This window comes from Drosophila ananassae (genome assembly GCF_017639315.1).
Source record: "Drosophila ananassae strain 14024-0371.13 chromosome 4 unlocalized genomic scaffold, ASM1763931v2 tig00000073, whole genome shotgun sequence".
In the NCBI taxonomy this organism is placed as follows: Eukaryota; Metazoa; Arthropoda; class Insecta; order Diptera; family Drosophilidae; genus Drosophila; species Drosophila ananassae.
This window is the reverse complement of record NW_025319042.1, coordinates 1,051,855-1,057,663: the sequence shown is the minus strand read 5'-3', so window position 1 is coordinate 1,057,663 and position 5,809 is coordinate 1,051,855. Positions and strand designations below refer to the sequence as shown.

The following is a 5,809-nucleotide window of genomic DNA, read 5'->3' as shown; positions in this document are numbered from 1 at the left end:
GCTAAATTCCAATATCGATGGCTTAAAATTCAAGTCTCTTAATTGTTTAAGGCCCAGTATATATTCAACGTAAAATGAATAAGGGTTGCGGATTAGCTTTTCTATTGCACTGCAAGACATCACCTGCATTTTTTCTTTTCTAACTTCGGTTTGAGGTTTTGGCATAGGCTGAGTACATGGAACAGTACATTCAGGCGTATTTAATACCCTCAGCCAATCACGATACGGCTGTTTCCCCTCCTTAAGCAGAATTTCCAAACGCTGCAATAGAATTGGTTTTCTATGGCTTAGCGATCTTGTAATATAAACCTTACTTGCACAAAACAAATTGTGTAAAGTATAAAAAAAATACCCCTGCTCTTCTTGCGCAGAAGGAAGGTTAAATTTTTCTCTCGTAAGTGCATTCAAAAGCGGACTTTGAAAGCTTGGCGCTTCATTAAATCCAGCGAGTATTACAACTTTGTTGTGATATAAGCTGAATTTATTCAAGTCACTTGCTACAGAGAAAAACTCTTTCTCTAAAAATAAGGTCAGAATTTGGCTATATAACTCTAAGGAGCACTTAATTTCTATACCCTCACATGCATTCAAGAAATTACAGGTGAAATTACCTATTTCACTATTTAGCTCTGAAAAATTTATACCAGATAGCACATTAATACACTGCAAATGAGTTGCCACCACATCAGAAATAGGGCAATTTATAATGTTAAGTAAAGGATTAAATATAATCTCTAACTTACTGATAATAAGTAATATATCTTCTTTATGTTTTAGCTTTTTATGAGCATTGATAGCATTTATAATATCGCTCAGGCCATTTGTACTAAAGTTGCGTAATATCTCTATTTCAAATTCAGATAAAATCCGAGAGTACTCTTCTTGAGTGTAACCAAAAGTCACTAGCCTATGTTTAAGGAGCGAAAGTAATGCCACACTGCTCCAATTTGAGGTCAAAACTTCGATACTATAAAGTAGAAGCGTTATATAAGGATAATTTTCCGGTATGGCACTGTGTTGCCTTGATAAACATGCTATACGAGCTGCAAGTAATTTATCAAAGACAACCAAAGAAACGTTTTCATAACCTTCATTTTCTATAATTAATGATGTCACTTGTGCTTCTTCCTCTCTGGAATCACAAGTGATGACTTCAATATTGCCAATATGTCCACTACTAACTTTGCTTAGATCGGCAGTTGTATCAAAGACATAATCTAGCTCAGGACTTCCTGTCATCCCAGCCCTCTGATTTTTAGTGTACGAACATTGTAATTTGCAGGTAATTTGAGTAGTAGATGGTGTCATTCCAGTGCTTGACACTGGAATCCAGTTTCTATTGTACAGCCACCTGGTGCGTTCATTTAAAGTTAAGTTTTCTGGATCCCAGTGTCGGAGCACTGGAGAACACGCTTCTGGCAGAAAACTCACATCCCTTCTATCTACATTTAAATAATCGAGCAGATCTTTCAAACAATATTGATAGTGTTTTTTATCAAGCAATTTCCAGTCTTTCTCTTTAATTTTCAAATTCAGGTTAGGCAAAATTATTTCTCCAAACGGCAGGTCATATATAGCCTTAATTAACGACTTATCCTTTCCGATTCCAACAAAGATTATATGTTGGTCTTTTTGTAAAGAGGTTATCATACTGTTTATGTAATCACTCTTATGTTCTAATATATCTACTACTCCTAAATCTTTTAAAATTTTATTCCATGTTTCAATAAGTAAATTTATGAAACTTTCTATTTTTTTTGAATGTTCATCGAACTCTGCCATTTGGGTATACTGAATTTTATCAAGCAATGATGGCAGGCTATAAGCTAAATCAATTGGGAAATTATCATTATTTTTTCTATTCCATTCCAATATGAATTGAATGAGTAGCAGCGTCCTTTTTATTGGACTTATAACTTTAACTCTATCAAGATTTAATATTAAATCTTCCTCATCAATGTTCTCTAGCGAAACTATCTCTGGCAAAATTATGCATTTTTCAGCGTTATAATTCTTGAATGCATTGAGTAGCGCTATCACATCCCTCTTGCAAGGAAGTATGACCTTTATCTCGGGAATTTTTTCTCTTTCATATTCAGAAAATATGTGCTGAACCAGCACATCAAAAAGGGATTCATCCACATTAACAGTAAAAACTCTTCCCACTAACAGTAACAATTAATACAATACTTTTATTGTATAGAAATTATTTAAAATATAAATGTGCTCGCAGTTTCTTATGCTATGATATATTAAAGTCTTTCACAATATTACATGGCAAACATCAGAATAGAAGTTTTAAATAAATGTGAACAAGTTGGCCGCAGAAGGGTAGTTCTTTATATGACATCCCATATCAAGCATTCCCGCTTGAAAAGCAGTGAATATTCCAACAGGTCCTGCACCTATTATTACTATATCGGTTTTCATATTCAGATGGTGATCTATTTATAGATATTAGCTTTCTTTGCTAACAAGGTCAATTTACAAAGGGATGTATTTTTAAAAGATGTGGCTAGATTAGACAAGATTTCCAGCGTTATGAACCACATAGTCCAAATAAGCTCTAAAAATCAGCTAGCATAGCGAGATGCTGTGCGGACGGAATGGGATTCGAACCCATGGTACGCTCATCACGTACGTCAGTTTTCAAGACTGGTGCCTTAAACCGCTCGGCCATCCGTCCATTTCTTTTCTATCACAACATTTGATTTTAAGCAATCTATAAAAGCTTTACTTGCCCACGCAAAAGTTGCTAAACACACTACTCAATATTTCCTCAACATCAATAATTCCAATCACCGCACCAAGTTCAAATGCAGCAAGCCTCAAATCTTCAGATATCAACTCAATTGGATTATCGATATTAAAACGTTGTAAATGTTCCAGTGCTTTCTGCATGTGATTCCTATGTCTTTGCCGAGTAATCACAGGAGTGTCTCTATCATGCCCAAATTTTTCCTCTGCCTTCTCTTTTATGAGAGAGATCAATTTGTTTGTACCTATTCCCTTTAGAATAGAAACGGGTAAAAGATCTATGCCATTAATTTTTATATCGTGATTATTGATAACATCGTCAGCTTTGCTCAATACATAAATAGTATCGCTATTTACAACGTTGCAATTGATATTAGGACGCTGTTCAAAAGGAAATAGTTCTATTCTTAAATCAGCTTCAAAAGACCTCTTTTTCGCTCGACTTATACCTTCTAATTCTATTGGATCTGAACTTTCACGAATTCCAGCAGTATCAGAGAGAATGATTGGGTATCCGCCAATGTCAATATGAGCTTCAAGTATATCTCTTGTTGTGCCTGCATATTCAGAAACAATAGCAATATCACGCTTGGCTAAGAAATTAAACAGAGTTGATTTACCGACATTTGGTTCACCAGTTATTACAATATGTAAACCCTCACGCAACCTTTCGCCCCGTCTATTATCATTTAAATGCTCTTGTATCAATCGCACGAGAGATTGCACTTCATTATTAATTTTTTCCAACTCACTTTTTTCTGCCCAAATGTCCTCTGGAAAGTCTATATATGCTTCGATTTTGGATTGTATCGTTATCAATCTTTGCCTCCAATTGCTGTATAGTCTCTCCAATTCTCCTGATATCTGCTTAATCGCTTGTTTAGCTTGCATTTTCGTCTCAGCATCAATTAAGTCTGCAATCCCTTCTATTTGCGTTAAGTCAAATTTACCATTTAGAAAAGCCCTAAGTGAGAATTCTCCAGGCTTGGCCATAACGAAAACTTTTGATAATTCCTCCAAGATGATTTTTATAACTGCCTTGCTTCCATGCACTTGTAACTCTATAACATCCTCGCCAGTGAAACTGTTTGGAGCAGGGAAATAGATGATTATTCCATTATCTATCAATTGACTGGAATCATCATATAGATCAACTAAAGTAGCAAATCTTGGTTTAATTTCTTTCTTAATATGAAAATGATTTAAAGCTTTAAGCGCGTAATTGCCTGAAATTCTGATTACTGCAACTCCTGACTTACCAAATACGGTCGATAAAGCGAAAATAGTTTCATTTGTGTTTGTCATTATTTATATAAACTACTTAGCAATGTTATACTTAAGGAACCAAAATACCTAAAAAGTCACCCAGGTGAAAATATTTATTTTGAAAACTGATAATATGATTTATAATGACTGACACAAGTTTTAAATATTTTATGCTCAAGAAATTAGCTTGGTACTGGTCTTTTGTAGAGTTAATTAAAGGGTTTGTTATTACATTAAAATATATGTTTAAGCCAAAGGTTACTTTGAGGTATCCTATGGAGAAGGGCCCTTTAAGTCCAAGGTTTCGTGGTGAGCATGCGTTGCGTAGGTATCCAAACGGTGAAGAACGATGCATAGCTTGTAAATTATGTGAAGTTATCTGCCCTGCTCAAGCAATAGTTATTGAAGCAGAGGAAAGAGAAGACGGTAGTCGCCGCACCACGCGCTATGATATTGATATGACAAAATGCATATACTGCGGACTTTGCCAAGAGGCATGTCCAGTTGATGCAATTGTTGAAGGTCCTAACTTTGAATTTGCTACTGAAACAAGAGAGGAGCTAATGTACAATAAAGAAAAGTTATTGCGTAATGGTGAAGTTTGGGAAGACGCAATTGCACTCAGGTTAAAGAAGAATAGGCCTTATTATTAATGTTCAGAGCTTATAACCCTGTTATCCATTATGATTTAGGGGCAGTGCCCACTAGGGGTGGTGTCATCCCAGTAGCTGATACACAACTGTACGAACATTTGTTTGCGAGGGCAGTATGTTAAATGTTATAGCCTGTTTTGCCTCAAACACAAAGGTGTCATCCCAGTGCTTGACACTGGGATCCAGTAAAATTGATTGTGAACAAGCACACTATACAACATTTTCAATGAAATTACAAAAAAGCTGGATTCCAGTGTCAAGCACTGGGATGACAAAGAGAGGGTTAGACAAAAGGGTCGATAAATGATTAGGATTACTTTTTCAGCCGAACAAAAAGTAAAAGAATACAGTGGTAAAGTTACTGGCTTTGATATATTACAACCGGATGTTTTGAAAGAAGCAATTGCCTTTAAGGTAAATGGTGAGTTGCATGATCTCTCACGTGAAATTGAAGCTGATGCAGAGATAGAGGTGATACAACTGAGTGACGAAGCGGGTTTAGATATAATAAGGCATGATGCTGCTCACATAATGGCACAGGCAGTGAAAGAGCTATTTCCTAATACTCAGATTACTATCGGCCCAACAATTCAGGACGGTTTTTACTATGATTTTGCTACAGGTCGTACCTTCACTACGGACGATCTTACCGCAATAGAAAAGAAAATGAAAGAGATTGTAAAAAGTAACCACAGATTTGTTCGAGAAGTTTGGACTCGCAAGCAGGCAATTGATTTCTTTAGTGATATAGGCGAAAAATATAAGGTTGATATTATCTCATCCATACCAGAGGGTGAAAACCTAACTGTTTATAGGCAAGGTGATTTTATTGACCTATGTCGTGGTCCGCACTCACCATCAACCGGCAGAGTTAAAGCGTTTAAACTTATGAAAGTAGCGGGTGCATACTGGCGAGGTGATGCAAAGGGCCCAATGTTGCAGCGAATATATGGTACAGCATGGAGAAATAAGGATGAATTAAACGCTTACCTTGAGTGCCTCAAAGAAGCAGAAAAACGTGATCACCGCAAAATTGCTAAGGATATGGATTTATTTCACATTCAAGAGGAAGCTGTTGGGCAGGTTTTTTGGCATGAACAAGGATATATTCTATATAATGTTCTTGAGTCTTA

General features: G+C 36.0%; 1 non-coding gene across 1 annotated transcript; it reads right to left on the bottom strand.

Moving 5' to 3' along the window:
- Positions 1-2,598: 2,598 nt before the first annotated feature.
- Trnas-uga lies at positions 2,599-2,686 on the bottom strand. The gene has a single exon. It is a non-coding gene; the product is annotated as a tRNA-Ser (tRNA).
- Between the last annotated feature and the right edge of the window lie 3,123 nt (positions 2,687-5,809).